This window comes from Dermacentor variabilis, unplaced genomic scaffold (genome assembly GCF_050947875.1).
Source record: "Dermacentor variabilis isolate Ectoservices unplaced genomic scaffold, ASM5094787v1 scaffold_13, whole genome shotgun sequence".
NCBI classification, from domain to species: domain Eukaryota; kingdom Metazoa; phylum Arthropoda; class Arachnida; order Ixodida; family Ixodidae; genus Dermacentor; species Dermacentor variabilis.
The window spans coordinates 22,351,707-22,378,616 of record NW_027460291.1 but is presented as its reverse complement, the minus strand read 5'-3'; the positions used below and the strand labels follow the sequence as shown (position 1 = coordinate 22,378,616).

The 26,910-nt window shown below is 46.3% G+C and overlaps 1 protein-coding gene across 10 annotated transcripts in view; it reads left to right on the top strand.

The window, feature by feature from the left end:
- Positions 1–26,910, top strand: part of LOC142566780 (uncharacterized) — a 217,358-nt gene that overhangs the window by 95,946 nt on the left and 94,502 nt on the right. The gene's annotated exons all lie outside the window — the stretch shown is intronic.

Genomic DNA, 26,910 nt, shown 5'->3' with positions numbered 1-26,910 from the left:
CAGCTGAAAAATATTTAAAGTATCGAAGGTTTAGCCGTTCGCATGGAAAAAAACTGTAAAGTTCCATTCTTTTGCAATAAGCTCCATATTCAAGGTAAAATAAGGTGCCTTGGTGGTCAGCCTAAAAATATATGCATTACATCATTAGATAGCCCTACGTGTCTACTATGCATGTGGGAAGTTATAAAAAGGTATTATTTTTTAAACGCAATAAATGATTTTTTAAATTTTCGTGTCAGCACCAGCCTTTTTCCAACGCGACTCAAGCTAGGTAGAGCACTGATTCCGGTGCTTCGTGGCCCAGGCTTGCTGGCCTGGGATCCAGACGACAAAGCTAGCATCGTCTGCAACGCAGACGAAAGGGAGACGGTGTGATCATCTGCATTTCATTGCGAAGAGATGCATGCTTCAGTGCAATGCGGCTTGTGCTTGGTGTGTGCCAGGTAAAGCATCCTCCAATTGCACATGGAATTTCACGACTGCTTAATTTCCCCAAAGAATCCTGCACATTTGAAAGGTATGTTTCATACATTCATAAATTGAAATATTTACAAATAACTATAAATTAAACGCAGAAAGAGCACTCGCATCATTCATGCAAAGCATTATAAATAAAATCTCGCCCTCAAATCAGTGAATTTATTTTCTATTTTCAGATGAACACCTTCTGCCCTGCTCACTGGGACCCAAAGACTGTCATTAGACGACACAAGTGAAAAAGACCTTCCTGATTTGAACTGACAGCCTAGATGAATGTGAACTTAGTCTTCTGGTATTGCATGCTAAAAGCGACACGGACAGTTTAGAAACAGTATGCGCACACCATTATTACGTCTATACCAAGAAGTTCACGACACTATGTGCGTCAAAGATGTGCTCGGACCCTTTCTCCGACCATGGGTCAAACTGTCGGGGTACGTGGGTCATATCTCTGGGTCTCGCTACAGCAGTGTCTCTCTTGGGGCTGGTTCCTGGTGAAAGACTCTGTCCACAATGTATAGTCAGGTGTTTCCAAATGCGGGCGCAGTTAGATGCAGCCAGTAAGAGCTTGGCAGATTGTGAAACAATATGCGAGTCTACATTTGAAGGGAATGCATCCACCTCAACAAACTGTGCTGCACCACGAGATGGGACTGGAAGGACCTCGAGCAGAAAACGGAAGCGCCATGAGGAAGAAGCGGCTGTCGCAGGTGGCACCTTGCCCAATAATGATAGTAAGGATGCTCAAGTGCAAGGCGTAGCCTATGAAATAACACCAACCACCGCACTTGCGGAAGACTATAAAAAGCTTCTTGAAGACGTGAGAGATTGATTCATACGAGAAAGAAAACGGTCAAAAAAAATTTCTCTTCTGGCATTGGCGCCTCGTTCATGGTACCGAAAAAAAGTTGCTGAGTACTTTGGTGCATCGGAAAGTCAAGTTCGCATTGCTATGAAAATTAGGCAACAGGGAGGAATTTTGGGCTCTCCTACATCAAAGTTAAGTAGACCACTAGACAACAGAACAATAAGAAGCATAATAAAGTTTTATGAGGATGAACATACATCCGGCTGTCTTCCAGGCAAGAAAGACGTCATCCGAGGCAAGCAAAAAAGATTGCTGCTAATGAATCTTAAGGAAGCGCACGAGGAATGGAAGAAAAGTAACACAGAGCTGAAGTGCGGCTTTTCTAAGTTCGCCTACCTGAGGCCACGCCACTGTTTACTTGCCAGTTCTCTGGGAACGCACTCCGTTTGTGTTTGCATTTACCACCAAAATGTAAAATTGATGTTGCAGTCCTTAGGCATTTTACAAACAATCGATTCGCTCCTTCAGATGACAGTGTGTGAGATAATGAATGAGTGCAGTATGACCGGTATATGCAGCAATTGCCCAGGAGATTCGTCGCTCAAATTGCTGATATTGAGCTCTCCTGCACTGAACCGGGATTTAGAGGGCTAGTGGAGTGCGCAGCCGATTGGAAATAATGTTGTTTACCCATAATGACTTCGTAGACTGTCTCCTTGAGATGATAAGAGACTTAAAATCGCATCACTTTGTCAGCAAGCTCCAAGCTCGGCATCTACGCAATTTGAAGACCGCTCTCACGCCTGCAGAAGCCATAGTTATAATGGATTTCTCTGAAAACTACAGCTTTCTCATTCAGAGCGCCCCACAGTCAATATACTGGGACAACTCTCAAGCAACAGTACACCCGATTGTAGTCTACTCTCACTCGACGAACTCTGCTGATGAACCACATGTGCAATCGTACGTAGTGATATCCGACTGCCCCAACCATACGACTGCCGCTGTTTCGACATTTCAGCAGGTGCTGATGGATCAACTTAAAGTAGACATGCCGCTGGTAGAACATGTGCACTACTTTTCGGATGGGGCTGCTTCCCAGTATAAGAACAGAAAGAATTTTGCAAACCTGTGCTACCACAAGGAAGATGTTAGTTTGGATGCTACATGGAATTTTTTTCCTACATCATACGGAAAAAGTGCCTGTGATGGCGTGGGTGGCACCCTGAAACGGTTGGCTGCCAAGGCAAGCCTACAAAGGCCTTTCTCAAGGCATATTTTGACACCATTTGAGCTGTACGAGTGGGCACGTGAAAGCCTTTTACATATAAAACCAGTTTGGGTGCCGTAGAGTGCAATATTTAAGCAGGAGGTAGAACTGTCGTCGAGGTTTGCGAATGCTATGCGCATTAAAGGAACCAGGTCTTTACATTATTTTCAGCCGACGTCACTTTCTGAACTAAAAGTTGCATTCACATCTTCGTCGAAGACCAGAAGTGTTAAAGCTGTTCAACAGCTGGCACCTGCTCGGCTATAAAAGTGACACGGGCTATGTTCAGGCTCATGTATACAAACGCGGTTGACATTAAATTTTCGTAGCCATGGAAAAAAAAGTCAGGGATACGGCGTTGGAAATCGCCTGTCTTGGTTTGCATACAATAAAAAAGCCACAAGCCTCTTCCTGAATAGCTTCTTGGGCTCACTTTGTTGCCAATATGTCTCTGCAGGACGGCTACGCTTCATATATGTACGCTGTTTACGTGATCCACATACTGATCATTTTTAAAAAATCATTTTTAGCGTTTAAAAAATACCTTTTTATAACTTCCCACATGCATAGTAGACACGTAGGGTATCTAATGATGTAATGCATATATTTTTAGGCCGACCACCAAGGCTCCTTTTTTTGCCTTGATTATGGAGCCTTTTGCAAAAAAATGGAACTTTACAATTTTGTTCCATGCGAACGGCTAAACCTTCGATACTTTAAATATTTTTCAGCTGTACTATGTTAACTGGGCTACCGGTATATATTTTATATGTGACTTCCAGGTTTTCCTACGTTCCGAGAAAAAAACTCAAACTTTGCAATTTTACACGCTTTTGCATGTCGAAGTATTCAAATATTTATAAAATTTGCAATTTTAGCAGTCACATCGCATCTTTGGGTTGCCACAAATGCAATTTGAAGGAGTGGATCATACATAGGGTTATTCGTTTTCGGGTTTTATATTTTTTCAAATTCGGGGGGTAAAAATCGGGCGTTATTTTTGGGCTTGATAATAGGGGAGAAATCGGGTTTTTCGTGGAAAAATTCCGCAATTCGGGTTTTATCGGGATAAATTTGGAAACTAATAATTTATTCGATTTGCTCCAACCGGTGGGTAGCAATTAAGGCTAGATTTTGGACTGCTTTCAAGAAAATATTGCAAAATTTGGTGTTTCTTTGGTAATTAATTATTACTCGCAGTGAGAGGCAACGGTCAGTTTTGAGAAAAGAAACATTTTATTCACGAGGGCTGGTCATCGACGTTCTACACGTCCTTATTAACATACATAATCATCTGCATGCGCAACATCTCGGTTTCCATACGAGACCTGTCTGGTCTCTGCAGGTACCTTAGCGGAGAGAACATTCGCTCAACGTCACAGCTGCCATTAGCTAGGCACAACAATGATAACGCTGCATTTGCTAGCCTTGGGTAACGCACAGTTGCGTCATTCCAAAAGTCCATCACTTCAACACCTTCATTTGTGGGGCTTGCTGGTTGAACTCCTCGCGAAGCGAGCCTACATCGTCCATCACGGAATTAAAGAGAGGTCAGTAGTCATCAAACGACTGACTCAGCAGCCGCTTCTGGAACAGATCGAGTACGGCTCCCAGCTTCCACAATGTCAACTGGTTTTCTTCTTTGTCTGAGACGTTCTGTTTCAAAGTGCAGTCCCATTTTGTGGAGATTTTGGCGCAAAACTCTTCACAACAAGTTTTTACTAATATGGCACTGATCTTAGGCAACATAGACAAAACACCTTTCGCCCGATCACTTTTATCGATCATCGTGGAAAGCTCGTTGACAGTCTGCTGTAGCTTGACGTTTACGAGGTGATCGAAGCTTGGCATGAGGAGTTCTCCGCTTTCAAGCGTTTTCTGGACATCTAAAGGAGGCTCGAATGCATCTCTCATTAAGACTGCCTTTGCATAAAGAACCTCTTTTTCAGAAAGTATCGCTCGAATAGCTTCCGCTTTGGTGCTATCATGCGAGCATTCAACAAGTTCTGTTAATGAGCTCCACATTTCTATGACGACAACAAGCGCTTTGTAGAAGCTTTGCCATCTGTTCAGAACTACAGAAGGGGGCTTCTTTGCATCAGCGCCAAACAGGCTATTAGAGGCACATATTTCGATGTACTTTTGGTGCAGCTTGTTAGCGTGCTTAAATGATGCTCCAAACTTGATCACTGCGGATCGAACATCAGACACGCAAGGTGACGAAATCGCATGGTCAACGCTCAGATGGATCAAATGGGCTAAGTCCTTTACATGCAAGATGTGGATCGCTTCAGCTTCACAGATCTCACGTACCATTTTTCGCATGTACTCCGTGGAATCTGTGGCTACGGCTACAACATCCTTCCACGTCTTGCCCTCAGTAAGGAGAGCCTTGCCGACTACCCGGGCCACTGTGTAGCTGTTCAAAGCATTAACTCTGTCGGCGTCGACTAAACAAACCTGCTTCTTTTTTGCTTTTTGACTATAATAGCACAGCAGAGCGTTAATGGTAGGCACTCCGGTTATGTCAGGGGATTCGTCGACGATAACACTCACTTTAACGGCTTGCATATCATCACGGATTTTCGCCATGTCCTTGTCAAAAGCTTCTTTCAGGTATTTAATCCGAAGTCGCTGTCCAGTCGGCATAGTTTTAGCGGCCTTGCAGTATTTGCGTACTAAATCCCCAGAGGTCCGTCCACCTGATGCATGCTGATTCCAATTCCACTGTACGCCAGGGCATGAACGAAGTTGTGAATCATGCCATCCGCTTCATTTTCTTTCGCACGCTGCCTACAGAAAACATCGAAGAGCGTTGGCTTAGATGTTCCCGCCTTTTCAGCTTCTTGGACCGCCGTCTTCAACTTCTTATGACGCGATGACGCGAGATGCTCGCGAATTCGGTCGTAGGGCTTCTTCACTGGATCGGTGACCATCTCGGTGTTGCAGTACTTGCACACCAGCGCTCGGCTGCCTTCAGAGTCTTTTGTTGTAGTCTGTAAATCCTCGTGTTCTTTGCACCAATCATCCAATGTCTTTCGTTTTCTTCCCATCATGAACGCTAGTCAGCAATGCTGCGAATGCACGACGTGTAAATATCGCCGCTGCGCGTGCCCAAGCTGCAGGCGCTGTGTTCGGGACTCCGACGTTAGATGGCGCCATGGGGCCTGCAGTCAACGATTGTCTGTCTGTCAGCCGCTTTGGCCGCCTCTCGCCTGTGCGCCAACTGGAGGCACAGCAATTCCGTGGGCACAGTTGTTTCAGAAATCGGGAAAAATCGGGTTTTACCCGATATTTTAGGAACACGTTCGGGCTGCAAAAATCGGGTAAAATTGGGTTTTACCCGAAAACGAACAACCCTAATCATACAGTGTGTCTTTGAGAAAAAATGTTGATTGCTGCCGTCTAGCTCAGCTTGGCAGGAAAAACAAATTGTCGTCAAAATTCTGCAAAATTTTTGCAAGGAAAAATAAACATGGAGGATGAGTTTTGAACTCTAACAAACATTTGGAAATTTTTTCAGCTATATCTGTGATGGTCGAAAAAACGCTGGTTAATTTGGCGTGGAATGACCCATAAGCAAGTGAACCCTATGCATGGTCCCACGTGATGCCGGTAGGCCAGTAGGAACGCTGCGGCGGCCTCTGTGTGGATGAGTGAAGAGAAAAGGAGAGGAGTCCTCGCTGAGACGGCATTCTTCAAAGTGTGTAGCTACTTTGAAAAATTGTTGCTGTAGAGCACTCCTTAGATGGCACGTAACAACTTCCAGCATATAACAAAAATTTGCTATGGGGCCTGGTGAGGAGCCTTTTAAGGGGCTTTATTGCTACTTCGAGGTTAGCTTTCCCGCACAGCTTATGCTGTCCAGTGGCTTATTGTGCTTTGCAGGTGAAATTTCGCCAGCAGCACGAAATCATGACCAAATTAAAACATCAGACACATATTCTTAGATTAGATAAAAACAAAAGCTGAGAACCGAATTTGCTCCCGCACAGCCATCAATATATTTGAAGATTTGCAAATACCTAGTTCTCAAATCAAATACAAATGTAAAAAATATAACATTTGATGGTATATTTGCACACCGCTACTGCATAGTTGACTGCCACTCCTGAGATAACTCGGACACTCACCCTATCCACAGCCACTCCCGAATGTACTTGTTTTGTGTTTTCACTGTGCTTCGACAGAAGCAAATTGTGAAAAAAATATAATTTTTGTGTTGCCGAGCTGGGGGTTTTGCCAGTGAACAGGTGGGCTTGGCAAGGCGAAATGCGCTGCAGCCGCTGAGGCATGACTGAAGGAGCACGACAAGGCAACGGTCATGACAGCACTCACTCCCTTTGTTTCATGCTACACATAAGTACTTTTTACACTTGTACACATTACATCAGCACATGACGTAATCAGGCAGGTCCTAGCTAGCTCTCTTAGTGCCGCATGGTCGCAAAGGCGCATACTTCACGGCACAACATCCACTTTCCGCTTAAAAAAGGTGATGTAGATTTGTTATCTCAGTTTCAACAGCACAGTGATACAAAAATAGAGGCTATATTTCATAGCCTTGAAACAACAAAGCAAGATTCCTTGAGTCAAATTAAACTCAAGCCACATCTAATGCATACATGAACAGAAAAGGGTGTTAACTACAAAGTACAGCTTTTTTTTTTTTTTTTTTTTTACAAGAACAGCAGTGTACACATTGGGCAATGGGTAATGACAAATTATCACACCATCTAAAGAGTGCTCACTGAAAACGTGTTCATGGTTTAGCTGCAAGTGGACAATGTTACAATATGCACTTAAAATGCAGTTTAAGCGATCCTATGCTACATAGTTGTTCAACCACTTGTGTGGCCTACGGCTTCGACTAGGGCAACCTGCAAACTAACAATTCAAAGTTATTTCTTTCTAAAGATCCAATCAACCAGTGGCTGGGGAACTGAAAAGCACTGACAAGCTTCGATCACTGGCTCGGGTGGTTTCCTGCTAACCTGGTTCATTAGTAGTCTTGGTACTGTTTCCCTTAGCCCTGTTCACATGGCACCTCGGAAGAAACATTTATATAAGGTTCACTCTTTGCAGCAGTACAAGGTTCACTGCTTTCTAATTCCTCAGCTGCATCAACTCTCCTTCCTCCTTCTCAGAGGAAGTTGCTGCATCCTGGTGTGTGGATACAGGGACAAATGCTAGGCTAGGACTGGATGGAAGACTTTCTGGAACCTCACTGCATCGAGGCGACTGTGCATACAGAACATTGCAAAGAACTAGCTTGAATGCATTCCACTTTCTACCATCATCTAGCACAAAAGTAGATGGAACAGTATAGTGATTGATGTGGAAAGGTGCTATATACTTTGGGGAACCTTTGCCAGGCGTATGAACTGTCCTCAGCGAAACGTTGGATGTTGAGCACCATGACACTTCACAGCATACTGCTTGCTGATGAACTGCTTATATTTTACCCTAATCTCTATTTAGTGCTTGACCTGCAAGGAAAAACTGAAAGACATTAGTGCCTGAATCTCGGCAGTGTAAAGCCTAGTTCTCGGCTGCCTGCCATGTAGAAACATAGCTGGTGAAAACCCAGTAGTTGCCTCTGGTGTGCAACAGGGAATATACAAATACAGTCGACCCTTGACCATAACCAAGTCGATAAAATCTGCAATTTAAACAATTGCTTCGTTATATCGAAATTATGTACAGTCTGCGATGTATTTTTCTTACACAGAAGTGGCTGCAAAATTTTCCTACTTATCGGGCCTTGAGAAAGCGCAAATTTGAATAAGAAAATTATTTTTGTTGAATTTGCCACATCAGTGATTTTTGAATATACAGAAACAAACATAGCTGTCCCTCCTACAGACCTAAAGCCTTTCCTGCACCATGAGTTGTGTAAATATTGGAAAAGGCAGTGGGATACTGAAGTGTGCAATAAGCTACAGGTGATCAAACCAAGAATAGGGAAATGGATATCTGAGAAAACAGCGAGACACAAGGAAATGCTTCTTTCTAGACTAAGGATAGGACATACCTATGGAACACACTCTTACCTCCTTACTTACAGTGATCCTCTGACATGTGATTGGGGTGGTGACATTCTTACAGTCCTCCATGTTCTTGTCCAGTGTCCCGAAATAGAAGCCCAATGTAAAAAGTACTTTTATCCCCCATGTCATGAGCACATCCCTCTTCACCCAGCATTTTTTCTGAACTATGAGCCGCTTTTCTATATTAAAACACTCTTAAGTTTCTAGCAAATGTGAACACCTTGCAAATCATCTGGCCAAGGTATCTGTAGCGCAGCCTTGTCTTGCTGGCTGCAGCTGCAGTGCAAAATGTTTTCACAGCACGTGCCTCTCAGCCCTTGACTTCAAGGACCTCTTGAGACACTAGTGCTATTGCATACGTTTTATTGTCATTGCTTTTAACAGAACCTTTATGGTCATAGCTCACATCATTACTCATTGTCATTATTTTAATACTCATATATTTTATGCAATTTACAGCATCTTGTTTTAGGCCTTTTCACAGCCGTGTTACATCTACCATTTGCAACTCACTGTCCACTCCATTCGTAATTCATTGAGGATCTATCACCATATGTTATGGTGCTTTTTAGCCATATCTAGCCCTTGCGCCAATAAAGACCACATATTATTATTGTTGAATTTGAGAGTTGGTGATAAAATATACCGTTTCATGCCATATCGATGATGTCTTCACATCAGCACCATGAAGCGAAGTTAGCCATACTTTCACGTCTACTTTGCCCCTGCGGCTGATAGTATCGCCTGCAGTGAGATGACGCTATCATGAAAATCGCTAGCCGCCAACAGGGAATGCTTTCTCGGGCTCTCGCTTCAATGTGTCTCCAAAACTTGAGATTACGCAACCTCCAGTACTAAGCACCTGGGAAGACGGCTCACATGATCTCACGTTGTCTTAGCACACCCGCTCTCTGCAGATGTAGCAGATTACCTCTAAAACAGGGCACGTGGGCTGCATATGCGATCAGCCACGCTGACAGCCATTTGCAACCACGGGTGTGCTAGAAAACGAGATGCATGCCAACCTGATTCCCACTTCCTTACCACCCCTTATCTCCCCTCACACACACTTGATTGTGTAACCCCAAGCTCGCTCCTTCACCCCTTTCCCCTTACTTGCACGAGAAGGCAGCATTCATCAAGCCTAGTTAAAACACGTTGGCGGGCTAGTTGGTTAGAATCCATGGTAGTGTATAAGCGCAACTGGACGAGGACGTGTATCTGTTTCTTTCTTCGTCCTCGTCCAGTCGCGCTTATACACTACCATGGATTCATCAAGCCACCATTCTTCTCAGCTCACCCTCACAAGCTTTCACTTGCACCCAAAGCATACAGCACACCAAGCATGATAGGATGTTATAGCACTTGGAGTTTATACAAAAGATCGTGCTGCTTTGCTGTGGTGGTCACTCTTCGTCACGCGGCGCGCGATTTTAGGGGTGTGTACGCGAGCAGTGACTTGTAACTCAACCATTTGACCATCTGTATCTGCGAAAGTTTCTATTTCTGTCACAGTGGCTGAAAACTTGCCACAGAAATGTGGTAATTGTTTCAGTAGTTACAGAAGGCGAAGAGTACATTTCCGGCCACTGCATGCCTGAAGTCAGAAGCAGCAATATGAAGAGGCCCTATTACCCATTCCCACTTTTTCCCATGGATGGTTATGTAGTGGAACTGGCTGCGTTGGTGCAAATGCAGGCTTAGATGATTTGTCAGCCTCTTGACATACATAACAATGACCTACAACATATGCAACCTGTTGATCTAGCTTCGGCCACCAGCAACGTTCATGCTGGTGTTGCTTCGTTCTCACGATCCCTAGGTGAGCATCATGTGCCAACTGTGCCACTTTGCCCCTAATGCCTCGAGAGCCACTATTCTGCTTCCTTTTAGCAATACCCCAACAATACAAGAGAGTTCTTCACGAACTTGGCACGCAGTAAGCCAATGTGTGTCATGATCCGCCCGTGTTCGTGAATGAGGGAGGGCTCGAGGCACCCTCCGTTAAACGAACGCTCTGCAACGTGGTGGTGACGAACGATGACTGACCGCCGAGCTGCTGTGCTCGTCGGTGTTTATTGCGGTGCGGTGACCAATATTGTCTACTGAGCCTGGCAGGCCACCGAGCCTGGCGGGCCAACGAAGATTATGTCCGAGGGGGCGGCACATGCTTGCTGCACCCCCTTACCCCCAGTTTGTTTGTTAACTAAAATAAACAAACGTTCAACTTTAGTGCATAAGGCTCTGCCGCTGTCCTAGCCGGGTCGACGGTGCCTGCTACCCAGGCGAGTAACGGTCTGGTGGTCTCCGCTGTCGAGTACTCCGCCTGGGCACCGGTGTTGACGGGCCGGGTGTGGCAACGCCGGGTGCTGCCTGATACAGCCTCACTCCATCCAGAGGATCCAGAGTGGTCGGTCTTGTAAGTGGTGAGGGGCTCGACACCGGCCCAACGGGCGCCGCACCACTGGCAACGCTTGCCGTCTCCGAGGTGGGCAGTGCTCTGCTGGAAGCGACTGGTGCTGCCGCTAGTCCTCCTACGGGCTGGAACTTGGAAGTGGCAGTCGAGGGTGCTGGCCAGGTCCTGAGGCGAGGCCTGGCATGGTCGGCGTGTCTGTGCCACGTGGCCCCATCTGGCATGCGGACGAGCAGCGATGAAGCACTGGCAGGTGACACCACCTGTCCAGCGGACCAGGACGACAGTTCCTGGCAAAAACTGGAGCTCCCAACTCCGGCAAAGGCCCAGGACGGCACCCTCGGTCAGCAGCCAGCTTCTGCTTTAGCTGCTTCCGGAGCACTGCGGATCGGAGGTCCGGATGCAAGACGTCCAAGGGTGTCTTCACCATCCGACCCAGCAGGAGCTCACAGGGGCGCGGCCAGTGACATCGTGGGGCGTGGTCCGGTATTGGAACAGTATCTGGGCAATCTGCGTCCGGAAGTCCCCAGTCTGGCTCTTCTTGAGCTTGTCCTTGATGGTTTGCACCACCCGCTCGGCTGCACCATTTGAAGCAGGGTGGTATAGCGGAACCTTCATCCGGCAGATCCCGTTCTTCGTCAGCCAGGCCAGGTACTCTGTGCTGGCGAAAACAGGACCATTGTCGGACACAGTGACGTCCCGCAAACCCTGGGCGGCGAACACCTGTCGTAGCACTGCATTGGTCGCGCCTGCTGATGTAGTGGTGACAGGTAGAACCTCCACCCACTTTGAAAAGGCGTTCACTACCACCAGGAAGTAATGGCCCTTGAAAGATCCCCCAAAATCCATGTGTAGGCGGGACCAGGGTCTCTGTGGGAACGGCCAGGGGGTGATTTCCATGTGACGTGAGGCCCGCTGATGCTCCTGGCAGATTTAGCAGCTCTGCACCATGTGAGTGATGTCTTGGTCCAGGCCAGGCCACCAAACATGGGACCATGCCACCATCCTGGTCTTTTCCACGCCAGGATGACCCGCGTGCAGCAACTGCAGGACCCTGGAGCGGAGACTTTGTGGGATCACCACCCTGGGACCCCACAGTAGGCAGCCCTGCTGCAAGCTCAGCTTGGCGGCCTTGTGGCTATAGACCTGTTGAACCAATTCCTCCCCACGGGACACCGCCTTGACCACCCGAGACAAGACTGGGCCCTGGCTGGTCGCTTGCAATACCGCAGATCTGGAGTGCACCTCCGGGTGCGTGTGCTCCAGCATGAACACTTCAGCAGGTTCTGGAACAGCATCAGGCACCTCTGGCAGGGGCAGGCGGCTCAGGGCATCAGCAGGTCCCAGGTCCTTTCCCTGATGGTAAACCAGCTGGTAACTAAGCTGCCAACCTAAAGGCCCAGCATACCACTCGAGGTGATGCCTGCACAGGAACTGCCTTGTCAGGCCCCAGCAGCCACAAGAGCGACTTGTGGTCCGTGAGCTCCTCGAACTTCCGGCCCCACAGATACTGGTGGAAGCGTTCGACACCGAATATGAGGGCCAGGCCTTCCTTCTCCAGCTGGCTGTAGTGTTGCTCTGCAGCATGAAGCCGATTAGAAGCAAACGACACGGTGTTCCTGGCCATCCTTGTCCCAGTGCGCCAGGATGGCTCCCACACCGTATGGTGACGCATCTACGGTCAGGACGACAGGCTTGGCAGGATCGAAGTGTACCAGCACTGGAGCCTTGGTGATTAACTCCTTGCTGCGCTGGAAGGCCCGGTCCTGCTCCTTCTTCCAGACCCATTGCTGGTCATCTCGAAGCAGAAGATGAAGCAGCTGTAGATGCTCCGACAGGTTTGGTAGGAAACTCCTGTTGAAGTTGATGAGGCCGAGGTAGCTCTGAAGCTCCTTATTCTGGGACTTAGGCACCTTGAGCACAGCATCAACTCTGTGGGGAGCCAAGGCTAGGCCAGCCTGGGAAATGACGTGTCCCAAGTACTCAACACACTGGGGGCCAGGAAAATGCACTTTTCCAGCTTGAGCTTGAGGCCGGTGTCCTGCAGTCGTACCGGGACGTTGTGCAGGTTCTGCAGGTGGTCCCCGTCGTCGCTGCCAGTAACCAGGATGTCGTCCAAGTACACCGCCACGTACCTCATGCCCCTGAAGAGGTTGTCCATCTCCCTCTGAAATATAGCTGGGGCTGAGGCCACGCCAAAAGGTATGCGCGTGTACTGGAAGAGCCCAAAAAGTTGTCGATATTGTGACATACTTCCGGGGGGCATCCTGGAGCACCAGCTGCTGGTAAACATCTCTGAGGACAGTGCTGATCAGAGATCTTGAATCCAGGGCAACGGGTACTTCTCTATGGTAGCGACGGGGTTGATGGTAACCTTGAAATCCCCGCAGATCCTAACACTGCCGTCTCGCTTGAGGACTGGTACGATGGAAGCTGCCCATTCAGACATCTTGACAGGCACCAGGATGCCCTCTCGCTGTAACCGTTGCAGCTCCTGGGTGACCCCGTCCTTCAGGGCGAACGGCAGTGGGCGAGGCTTGAAAAAACATGGCCGGGCTCCCTCAGATACATAGATGCCAACCGTCGTGCCTGCGAATTTGCCCACCCCTGGCTGGAACAGGGACTTGAACTTGGTTAGGAGGCTGGAGACGTCTTTCACCGCAAGCAGGCTGGCTTCCTGGTACTCTGGCAGAATAACACACAGTGCATGAATCCAGTTTCGGCCCAGCAGCGTCGGCGATGACCCCTTGGTTAAGTAAAGGGAAAGGGTTGCCTCCCTGTCACCAATGCGAATGCTAACCTGTGCCTGACCTTGGACCTGGGAGAGCTGCCCGGAATAGCTGCGCGGCATCACGCCCGAAGCCTCGACAGACACGCCGGGGAAGGTACGCTTGAACCATTTCCCGGCCATGACAGACACGCTGGCCCCTGTGTCCAGCTCAGTGGAAATGGGGTGCCCGAAGATTTCGACGGTCAGCATGTATGGCGGCACAGACGATGGTACAAGGCCTGTGCGCCACGTGTCGAAAATAGGCGGGTCCTCGGCCACGACGTGGAGTCTGGCCGCGGAAGAACTTGAGCCTGCTGCCGCACGCCCCCACCGCGTACCCTTGCGACGGCTACCCTGGCTGTGGGCTTGTGTGGTGCCTGGGCTTGAACCAGGCTGCTGCTGCTGTTCGTCCTCCCCTTTCGGCATACCCTTGCCAGGTGCCCAGTTTTTCCGCACATGAAGCATTATGCTTGAAAGACCTGGCACTTTGAGGGAGAGTGGGCACCACCACAGTGACCGCAGGTACTGCCCTTTGTCGCCAACTTGTTGACCGCCGCTTCCGCTGATGGTGAGCCAGTCGCACGGGCAATCTCGCCGGCGTCCTTGGCGGCAGGTTCCATTGCCAGCGCTGTCTTCACAGCATCGTCCAGCGAGGGGTCGGGAAGCTCCTGGAGTCACGTCTGCATGGCGGTGTTGATACCACAGACGAAACGGTCCGAGAGCAGCGAGTCCAGTTGGTTCCCGAAGGCGCAGGCACTCGCTAACCCTCACAGCACAGCAATGAGCTGCCCAAGGGCAGTTCCTTTCCTGCGGCTCCGGTTGTTGAAGCGGAAACGCTCCATTAGTGTGGACGGTGCTGGGTTGAAATGCGAGCGCAGTATGGCGAGCAGCTCACCCAGCATCTTAACATGCGGCGTGGCTGGCTTGAGAAGGTCGAGCAGGAGGCTAAAGACGCGGGTCCCCCAGCTGACCAGGAAAATGTCCCGCTGTTTGGCCTCGGGTCTGTCGTTTGCCCGGAAGAACACGTGGACTTGTTCCTCGTAAATTGGCCAGGCAGACCCATCTCCCTAGAACGACTCGAGCCTTCCCAAAGCCATTGGCCTTCTATACCGTGGCATGGCGGCAGCAACGGGGGGCGGCGTTTCGCTGCTCACGACTGCGTGGGACGATCCGTGGGTACTCGTCGCCACCCTTGTCGCCACCCTTGTCGCCAGTGTCACGATCCACCTGGGTTCGTGAACGAGGGAGGGCTCAAGGGACCCTCCGCAGCATGGTGGTTTGAACGAGAGAAAGGCTTCGAGGTTGTCGAAGTAAACAGGGAAGTGAGAAGGCGTGGGGGTTTTAAACGAGACAGGATCCACTTCAATTACAGGCTGGCACGAAGAGTGGGCTGCCAACTTGGTGGTCGCGCTGTTGCTTTTTTAAGGGGCCCACGGGCACTCAGGAGGCCAGAGTAGGTAGTAATGAAGAAGGTCCCCTAGGGGAACCTCAGAAGAACATCGCCATCGATAACAGAAAAAGGAGAAAAGCAAGAAAGGGAGCTCGCCATGCAATAGGCTACATAAACATGCAGGGCGGCAGAAGAAAGGAAATGTGGGCAGAGATTGAGGAGCAGTTACATAGAGAACAAATAGGGGTGTATGCAGTAACAGAAATGCACCTTAGAGACTCAGAAGAGCCGCCAGTTATTGAGAATTATGTTTGGGAAGGGTGCAACAGAACTAAGTCGGAAAGAAAGGGAGGGGGAGTCGGGACGCTCATCCATCAGGGAGCCAAATAGAAAAGAGTAAATTCACAATGTCAAGAGCATCTTTGGTTATCAGAAACAATGAGTGGGAAAGAAACTTGGCTGGGCGTTACGTATTTGGGGACCGGAAAAAATTGCACAGAAAAGAATAAAGAGTTAGTGGAATGCATAAGCGCTGATATTAAGGGTTTCGGGAATGGTGCCGAGATTGTCCTATTAGGTGACATGAATGCCCACATACAGGATTTAGATGGCTATACCGACAACAACGGGAAGTCATTGCTAGACCTTTGCGAGCAACATAACCTTGTGATCGTGAATACAGGGCCTAAGTGTGAAGGGCAGCTCACGTGGGAAGTGGGAACCTGGCAATCGACCATTGATTACTGTCTGATGACAGAAGGAATTCAGGATAAGTTGAGAGAAATGGTCATCGATGAGGAAGGGTTTAGCAGCATAGGGAGTGACCATAAATGCATCATTTTGAAAATGGGATATGTAGTTGGGAAAGAGAGCAAGAAGCGCAAAATGGCCAGTCCAGATTTGAATGCTGAACAAATAGCAAATATAGTCACCAGAGTCGAGGAAGAACTTGGCAAATGGCCAAGTAATGAGTGGGAATATGGTGAGCTTCTAAGTGTAATAACGACAGAAATACGGAAAAAGAAACAACATGTTCGTTGGAAACGAAGAAAGAAACCGAAAAGCTGGTGGAACAGGGAGATACGAGAAGCGATCGCCAAACGACAGAAAGCATCTCGAGAGCACAGGCAGGCAAAGAAGGCGCAGTTGCCACAGGATAAGTAACCAGTAAACGGGAAATATACCGGGAGAAAAAGTCTATGGTTCAAATACTGGTGCAAGCAAAATTAAAAGGTGAAAGTGAACGTTGGTTGTCAGAAATACGTGAGAAAAAGAAGGCCGTACCTAGAATATTTTGGAACCACATAAAATTATTACGCAGGAAGTCAACAACAATACAACAACATATCCTAGACGAAAAAGATGTAAACAAACTGGAAGGAGAAGCGGCAATAAATTACATCCGAAAAGTAACAGCCGAATCTTTCCAAGGCAATGACAAGGTTGTACTTGAAGAAAAAAAGAACATGAAAGAGACCCAAGTGGAAAAGGAGCTGGTGCTGACAAATTTCAACTGGAAGAAAGCGGAAGAGAAAATTCCTAAGCGCACATCCACAGGGCTAGACGAGGTTCCCGTTAGGCTGATAAATAAACTAGGACCAAAAAGTAAGGAAGCTTTGGTGACAGCAGTAGAAAAAACTTTAAGAGATAGACGAATACCGGACAGTTGGTGACAAAGCAGAATGAATTTAAATTATAAAGGTGAGAGGAAGAAAGACAGAATTCACTCGTATAAACCGTTGACCATTACATTGGTAATATACAGGCTAGCAATGCAGGCAATCAAGTTAAAGCTTCAAGCATGGGCAGAGGATAATGGCATTTTGGGAGAGCTTCAGAATGGCTTCATAATAGGTAGGCGTTTGGATGATTACTTGTTTGTTCTTACTCAGTGTATTGAAATATCAAAAGTAGAAAACAGACCGTTGTATGTGGCCTTTTTAGACATTATGGGAGCCTATGACAACATAGACTGCAACATTTTGTGGGATATTCTGGAAGGGGAAGGCTTAGGTAACGATTGTATACAGATTTTGAGAGAGATTTACCTAGAAAATACCGTTTGCGTTGAATGGGAAGAGATGAGGAGCGAGGAGAAAGTTCATATCAACAAGGGACTGAGGCAGGGGGGGCCTTTATCGCCGCTGCTGTTTCTGATGTACATGGTAAGGATGGAGAGGGCGCTAGAAGGAAGTAATATAGGGTTTAATCTCTCATACAAACAGGTCGGTACAGTAATAGATCAGCAGCTCCCAGCTTTATTTTATGCAGACGATATTGTTCTGCTAGCTAACATGCAAAATGATTTGCAACGTCTGGCTAATATCTGTGGACAGAAAGGCAACAATTTAGGTTTGAAATTTAGTGTTAGAAAATCAGGTGTTATGGTACTCAATGAAAACAGGGAACAGACAGTGGAAATTCAGGGCCAGGAAATACCTCGGGTATCAGAAGATAAATACCTTGGTATATGGATAAATGAAGGCAATAGATATATGGAAACACAGGACAAAACAATAACAGTGAAGGGGAAGAGAAATGCAACCGTAATGAAGCACAGAGCACTATGGGAATACAATAGGTACGAGGTCCTCTGAGGTATGTGGAAAGGTCTATTGGTTCCAGGACTTACTTTTGGAAATGCAGTTGTTTGCTTTAAATCAGGGTGAACCAAAGGCCAGTGGGTCGCCTCGCATTGTGCGCTCACGGGAAGACTACAAATGAAGCTGTGCAGGGTTATATGGGCTGGACTAGTTTTGAAGTGAGGGAAGCTCGCAGTAAGATGAGTATGAAGAAAGGCTGAGGAATATGGAAGAAAGTAAATGGGCTGGGAGAGTGTTCAGGTATCTGTACAGGAAAAACATTGATTCACAGTGGAGGAAAATAACTAGGAAGCTTACCAGCAAGTATGCGGCCTGTATGGTGGGCAACACAGCAACAAAGAAAGTCAAGCGGAAAGTCAGAGAGGCTGAAATAGTCTCATGGGTGGCAGCAATGGAAAAGAAACCTGCGATGAGTATCTACTTAAGATGAAAAAGTGAAATCAGGAAAGAAACCATTTATGATAACTCAAAGGGAAGCTCATTACTTTTTGAAGCGAGATCGGGATGCCTTAGAACACGCACCTATAAAGCGAGATATAAGAAGGAAGAAGAAGCATGTGCTTGCTGCGGTAAAGCTAGGGAAACTCTGGAGCATGTTTTATTAGAATGTGAAGACGTCTACCCAGCGGTCGATTTATGCACCACTGGCCTCCTTGAAGCCCTTGGGTTCAGCGGGAGCAGTGGTAAAGTCAGCATGTCCGCAATAGGCATTAGTAAGAGGTGCTTGGAGGATTGGTAGAAGAAAAGTAGGGAAACGACAAAAGACGGAGACGTACAAAAGCACAGTTCGCAATAGGGGATCAGAAAATTTGGGTGTGGTAGTTCATAGTGTTTTTTTTTTTTCCTTTTTTATTCTTTAGCCTAGGTAGGACATTAGACAGTATAATAGCAAGAGCTTGGTGATGCAACTCACCGCCCCGTTCCAAAGGGGACGTCCCGCTCATAACATCCATCCATCCATCCATCCATCCATGACTGACCGCCGAGCAGCTGTGCTCGTCGGTGTTTATTGCTGACCAACGTTGCCCACTGAACCTGGCAGGCCACCGAGCCTGGTGGGCCAACGAAGATTATGCCCGAGGGGGCGTCACATGCTTGCTACAATGTGCTTTCAGGACACCATCCTTTTTAAATGTACTGCATCACAGTTTGCATGGTGGAACCTGCAGTAACTGCTTCGCAACAGCCACCTTTCGATGGGGGCAAACTGCAAAAATGCCCGTGTGCCGTGCATTGGGTGCATGTTGAAGAAACCCAGGTCGTCAAAATTAATCCACAGTCCTTCACTACGGTGTGCCTCATAATCGGATCATGGTTTTGGCACATAAAACACCATAAATTATTATTATTATTATTATTATTATTATTATTATTATTATTATTATTATTATTATTATTATTATTATTATTATAACTGCCTCTTGAAGCTCATTGTTGGTCACAACAAACAGTATTACTTGAGGCACAATCTCTTTCTCAATTTCTTGAGCTCAGCAAGTGTGGAGGCAGTCGGGACAAGGCATCAGCAGTGTTATTCATACCTCTCCAATACTGCATTTAAAAATTATGTTACAAGATATGTGTGGCATGTGATGGCCTGTAGCACCTGATGACATTAATGAAACCAAAGCTTGATGGTCAGTTCTTAACACGGACTTCCTTCCCCAGAGTTTCTGTACCTTAATAATATGGACATGTCGTTGGTTTAGACTTATATCTCGAATGACTCCGCATGGCACAATGTCAGCACACATTGTAGTGATCTTGCTACTGATGAATACATATGACATCACTGAATAAGTGCCGTCAAAGTCACCTCAAGAAGATTAATTACAAATTTATTAAGGAAATGTGTATGGCTAGTCAATGAAGTCACCAAATGCATGGGTGAACAAAAGTGTGAGTTAGTGCTGCACCACCAATGCTGTTCCGCTGCGTACGTCGACTAACTGCCCTTCCTGCTGCAGTTCTCGCAAACTGAAATTCCCTTAGTGGCCTGCTTGAAAACATACAAAGCTAAAGTCTTAACAACTGTTGAGTATTTTTTCTTTTCAATTGTTACAGAAGAAAGAAGCCACGCGATATATTTAAAGGCGAAGCAGGGTTTAGTCCTTTGCTGCATAGGCATTGCACTCCTATGCCTCAAAAGATAAGAAAAAAATTAAATGAGTACAAAATGTGCACACAAAAAGGTACTCTGTGTCTGCTCAAGCAGCATCAAGCTGTAAAGACTTCACAAAAACGATGCCAGTTTTTCAGCGAAAGTCAAACACCAATACCATATGCAGCAGCTAACAGTAATCCTCGCCCTGAGCTGCCTCTTTTCTAACATATTTTGCAAGCAACCACATTATCCAAGGTGTCCTCGGGAGAAAAGAATAAAGCTGTTAAAGGAGCACTTGCCTGTAATCATTCTGATAGAACACAGTGTGACTTAAGCCCCACAAAAATGAGGTGAAGCAAAGACTTAAATTGGACTTTGGACTTTAAAAAAAATCAACAGTGTTGCATGAAGCAACTAAGCAACAGTACAACATATGTATGTGAAGCCACGCATAGAATACATTGAAAAATAAAACTGCATGACAGCTTGTGTGAGGACTTAACAGGCTGCATAAAACCAACAAAATCAATCCTTGCAAGCTTCAGCAGCTTTAACACATTACATGATGCACTTGTACGGTCATGCACCCTAGTAAGAGTAACATGGTAAAGAAGTGGCAAACAGTAGAGGATGCAAGCAGTATTCATGGCCGAAGTGAAATACCTTTGTCCCGCATGCTGCACTGCAGACAAACCAAATCAAAATATGTGCAGGCGGTGATTAACATCATCGCTTACACATGTAAACATGATCGAGTGCAACAAACACCAAAATGACAAAAGAAAACGGGATAGCCAGAAATTTCCCACTGAACGGCAGCAATCTATTGCTGCTGTTGTGCCGGCTCATGAGGCCTTGCCAGAATGACTAGAATAGCGTCACAGGCAAGTTTTTTTTAGGCATATGAGCGCCCCACCATGCAACAATTGTTCTTCTTCATGCCTTGAAGCTTTTGCTGCTACACACTTGCGACAGGTGTTGCTTATTTTGTCCAAAAACATGAATTAAACAAGGAAGCATGAGCAACAATGCAGAAAATTACAGCAAACAGCTGCCTCCTTTCCCAAATGCACTTAGCAAGGCCACCACCCATGGCGTTTTCGTTGGTGCGCACTACACGTATAGGTGGGTTTTCACTGCGGTGCCGTTGTCCACCGCCTACTCCATCGACTCTGATCCGGCAGCATTGACCTCCCCTTTCCCAGCTGTGATGATGATGGTCGTGGACTCTATTGCTGAAACAATTAAATGCGGCATCATGTCCACCTCCGTACAACATTTGTGTACTCATGTCGCGATACACATTGTTTTGGCCCTGGAAAATCTTCATCTGATTTGGCACCCGTTCCATGCCTTCCAAGATTTTTTTCCGCTCTCTGCAATGTTAAACTCAGGCCCTTCATGAAGTAGTCGCTTGCACAGTTGCAGTACCAAAGCACCCTGAAGAAATCGGTTGCAAATTTCCTTTTTGTTTGCTTCAAACTCGCATGTTGACGCCAGCTGCCAAAGGTTCGCAAAGTAGTGTTGGATCTCATTGGTACAATTCTGCATAACATATTTTGCAGGATAATATGTTTTCTTTTCCCAGCCAACATCTCATAGGAGCAATGTATTTTCATGTGGTTATTCTGATCGTGCCCCCAAAACCAGCACCGCACTAGATGGTAATAAAACTACTGAAACATGAAAGCACGGGCAGTGCAAAATTGAGCAAAAATGAAATCTCTTGGCTGTCCGCGTTGTTGAGAAGGGCAACGTCAGTGAGTTCTTCTTTCTGTGCATCAAATAGAACTGGACAAGTAGCATTTTCTCCGATATTATAATGCAATCTGTAATCTTTTTATTATGAGAGATTGAGTACTGGTGACAAAATTAAAATGAGGAGTGCCTACATCATCGGGCTTGTACTTGAACATCTCTTGTGAGTTGCAAATCGTGTCCTGCATTTAATCCAATTTCTCGATTACTAAAACTTTGTTCACGATAATATTGATGCATCAGGCATTCTCGAGCATTAATCTATCACTTTAGCTTGACTTAATACTGGCCTTTAGGGCCCTTTTAAGTACCTTGCCAGCTTGTACATGCGACATCGGCACATGACGTAACCAACCAGGTCATGATGATGATGATTTATTTGTGTCCCTTTTGAAATGGGATTGTAGCAAATAGTCACCTGGCCTGCTTGATTTAATCAGGTATGCTATACATGATTTGTACCTTGTACCACTACCTATGCCTGTAGTGGATCCGGTCTTATCAATCTCATCTTATCCTTGTCACCTTTGCCTTTGTAAATGAGGTTCATATTGCTTTGTCGCCATCCAACTGGAATTGTCTTCGTTCTGATCACTTGCTCTATGGCATTAGTCAGCAGTGCGTTGCTCTTTGGACCTTTTTCTTTTTGGTGCACCTTTGTCTTTCTTGCGAATGTTATGCACCCAACGTTAACTTGTGCATTTAATTTTCTTTTGCACGAGTTCACTTGCTGCCCTTTTCTTTTCTCTGTATTTGTTCAATCTAAGCAGCACCCATTCTTCGTGTAATCCCTATTTTTTGACTTCTTGATGACCCCTAGATGCCTGTTTACGCTCTCCTATAGCTTGCTTTATTTCCTTGTTCCACAGCTTGCGGGGTTTCCTCTTCCAAATCCAACAATTTTTTGCTGTGTCTGTCTTATCTCCTGCTGCATAATGTCCACTAGTTCCTTATATTCCCAGATTGTTGTTGTAAACACCTCCATTTTCTCTGTGTTTTTAGCAGTGTCTGTTATTTGCTTTTCATTAATTTTTAGAAATTCTGATGCTATTGGTTTATGTTTTGCTTTAGTATAGCTCCCAAATTTTAAGGTTAAGCATTTATGATTGATACCCAGGCTATTTTTTCGATGTTTGTCTATCATCATTTGGTTTAGTCATTCATAGACCGTTTGAGAGACTAAGGCATACTCTATACATGCCTGTTTCCACATTGCCACGTTACCTGTCCATGACACTTATTCTCTCTGTTTACTATCATAAGGTTCTGTTCATCGCACAGATCCAGCACTAGAGAACCGTTGTAATCAGTGTATGCATCTAAATCATCCATGTTCGCGATCATATCTCCCAGTAATACCACCTGGCCCAATTTCTTGAACTCATTAATATCGCTTCTAATGCAATCAATCAATTCTTTATTTTTATCTCTGGTATCACTATTTGTCCATGGGTAAGTTACTCCAAGCCACGTCTTTTTGCCTTCCCATGTGCTGCTAATCCATAAATGCTCCTTATATGTCTCTTTTATCCTTTGCCACTTCATACCTTGCCTAATTTGCGTGCTGATGCTTACTCCGTTCCTTGACCCAGTCATTCTGTTGCACCTGTCTCATACAAAATTGTCAATAAGAGGCAGCTGCTCCAAATCTCATAGATGTGTTTCGATCAAGGTGTACACGCCAGTAGCTTCATCATCCAGCTGTGTTTGAATTTCCAGCCATTTTTCCTGTTTACGACCACCCAACACGTTTACGTAACAAATTTTACAGTCTCTATGCTTACCCTTTGTGCATCTTTTCTTCACTCTTTGTGGTCTAATTCTGCTCCTTGCTGGTTTGTTGCTACATTCAATACCTAAGCTTCTTTCCTGATTGCCTGGGGCCCACCTAAGAATGCTACTGCCTGTACTGCGAATCGAAATCCAATCAGTGTTGCTACACTATCATTGAAATGTATCCCATCACACACAAAAGTGCCTTCATGGCTTGCTCGGTACACTTCTCAGTTGATGTCAGTGACTAAAATTCATTGCCTCAGCTAGTGTCCAAATGTCCCTGTTTACTGCAAGCACTGCACTTTAAATTGCTTACCCCTGCTTTTCAGTCTCTGGCACTGTGCACACTGTGATTTGCACTTGTTTTGAGACATTCCACGAGTTGGTAACCCCTTTGGCTATTTGCTTCACAATCCTTGTCCTCCGTTCTTACAGTATTGTCACTCAATCTGCCCATTATCACCACTAGGTGCCTCTCCTCCATTGTATCCCATATGTCCACATGTGTTGCTTGGCTTTCCCTATCACTTCCCTAATTGGTTTCCCTGTAAGCGCGCTAATATGGACTCGCTCGCCTGCGCCTACCCTCTCTGTTATCACCAGTTCTACTCTATGCGTGTTTGAATCCCCAACAAAGACAACTCGGTGCTTTTCCTCCTCCTCAGCTCCGAAATCTGCATCTGAGGCCACGATGCACCCCCCCCGTCTCATCCTCACCCTTTCTTTGCTTTGTTGTTTCCCGCGGCCCGCACGTCAGTGGTAGCCTCTTCATGACCATCACTGACTTGTCTGCCACTACTTTCCAGCGAGGTGGTTTCGCCTTCCTTACCTGTTCTCGCTTTGGAGCCAGCCCCATTTACAGTACTCGCATAGAAGCTTTCACCATTTCTTTGTAGAATGGTGGCCCTCAGCTTCATTTCTACATTGGCTAGCTTCTACCACCTTCCTCTGCTCACTCTTGAGTTCTTTTTATGGCTTCCCGACCTGCTTAGCTAGCTTTTCCTTGTCCAGCTCTAGACAGTGTAGACGCAGCCCTAGTGCACACATCGTACAGATAAAAACTCCCCTGTGTGCATCGCATACTGACTCAAACCATGTTTCTTCCAATGTGTGGGGATGCTTGCACTCAGAACAATGCATGCCTGGGTTCCTCCTAGTACCAGCCATTATCTTTTATGCTAACAAGGCGTCATACAAAAGTAACCCTACTTGTGGAAAAAAAAAAACGGGAAAAAAAGAAAGCTCCCTAGATTGTGCACAGAAAGGGGAGTTCTGGCCATCACTGGCGTGGCATGTCCATACATCTGGACTATGAAAGACCAAAGAATTTATGAAATGTTCACAAAGGCTGAAATGAGAGAAAACGGTGACAAAAAGCCAGCTTCGATGTATCATGATATGTCCAATGAACCAACACATGATGAAAACCCGACTGGGACTGTCCAACAATTGGAAAAAAGCTTGCTAGTCAAAGGGTTAAAAGAAAACCTGTATAATGTACAAAGGGGTCTACGAAGGATACACTGCAACCCTCTTCCTTGCATTCCTGCAACAGCTCCCTCAGAGTAATGGAAGCCTATGTGACCTACTCCTGTATTCATAAATGCAGTCACCTGCTTTCGATTACACTAGGGTAACCGTGCTTTCAAGGCATGTCTCCAGCGTGCTTCAAAGCGAAGCACTACAGCGGCTGTGGCCTCCGATCTCGGAGGATATGATGGTGGCACCTAGTGCACAGTTCTCTGTGTGGCACCAGTCTCAGAAGCTACGGTGGCAGCACTCTTGTTTAGTGCAGTTCTCCGTGTGGCACCACGTGCACTACATTATGTACTAGTGTGTGTCAAAGCAGTTGCCTGTTGCTCATACTGAGCTCGATAGTACGCTCTTTGGGCCAAATTTTAAATAGCGGCCACTCAAGCGTTGCTATAGATATTCATGCGACCAGAGTCAGCGTGAAGGCGGCACGATGTGCTGCTGCTACGCAGCGTTGCAAAGAGTTGGCAGTTACGGTTCGTCGAAGCTTCGTTTGCATCATTGCTGATAACGGCTCGCGATGGCATTCTACCTTTCGAACTTGGAACTTTTTCGGCTGAAGTGGCATTAAAAAAAATGCAACTTGGCGGCTCTTGGCGCACGTGTTGTCGATGCTGCCGCTGTAACATCAAGCCCTTTCCGGCATGCCGCAGTAGTTCCCGCTTCCAGCCAACTATAGAATGCTTCGCTCTCGTATGCAGAATCCACTCGTCTCGCTGATAGTAAAATATACCACACTCTGGAAGGAGAAATGGCATAATTTAAAAATGGCAACTGATCAGAACTGGCCACAGGCACCGTTTCAAAGGGCCTACGATGCCGCATTTCGCTTTTTAGATGGCGTTTTTAAAGGGCAACTCCTGTGAGATATGACTGCAAGTCATTTTGTTTTCCTGAAAGTGAATTTTAAAGATTGGTTGCGTGTTTTCAACTCCTGCCCACAAATGCATGACATTTTAGTGACCACACTGTGTTTGTGACGTCAGAGACTACACTGCCACTTGCCCAGAAACGAGGAAGCTGGCTCCTTTTTCTACGAGACAACGGCCGACAATGATCATTTTTACAAACGTGATAACCAGTGCTTCTCTTCGTCTTGCCGCAGCACAATGTGTTGAACTTGGGCACATCAGCTGCCTCATGCAGGCGGCGGGTCAAAAGCAAATGGTGATCCTTCAGCGCTCATATCATTGCTAAAATCTTTGCTGAAATCGCCACTGTCTAATTCGAAAGAGCTGGAAAAGCTCCCCGTGTCGTCAGAAAACATTGTCAACTTCGCTTTTTTGGCATTAGCGCCACGCGTACTGTGTGTTTAGCACATGTTCCACATGTTTACATTACGGTGGTGTAGGATCTGACATCACCACATGTTTACATTACAGTGGTGTAGGATCTGACATCATCGACTCATCGTGATATCACACAATGCAGCTACATGTTTTGCTTTGGGTACCTCATTTATTTATTTAAAATTATTGATGGAGTTTGCAAGCCAATTGAACCACCCTACCGGCCAGAGGACTGTCAGGGCTATTTGAAGATGATAATATCCTAATATGGTTAAAAAAACGCCGGAGTTGCCCTTTAACATAAACTTGCAATTAGATGTGGAGAAGTGCCGGGAACAAAATGATGGTGCTGAAAGTTCTATTTTTGGACCAAAGTGGCATCGAATCCTAGCTGCCGACGCCAGCTACAGTGTCGTTAATTTTTGTGCATTTTGGAGAGCGAGTCTGCATATAATGAACTACTGATACAACGACCACTTTTTGCAAAACTATCAAGTTCGTTATAAGCTGGTTCAACTGTAGTATATAAAAAAGATAGTTAAGAGCCAGCTCCACATACACAGATTGGCTATGGGCTTACCAAGACAGGGGTCTCCGAAACACTGTACGACGAAATGTGACGTGTGCTTTGGACATCACCCATAATTTTCCATTAATCTTGCATGC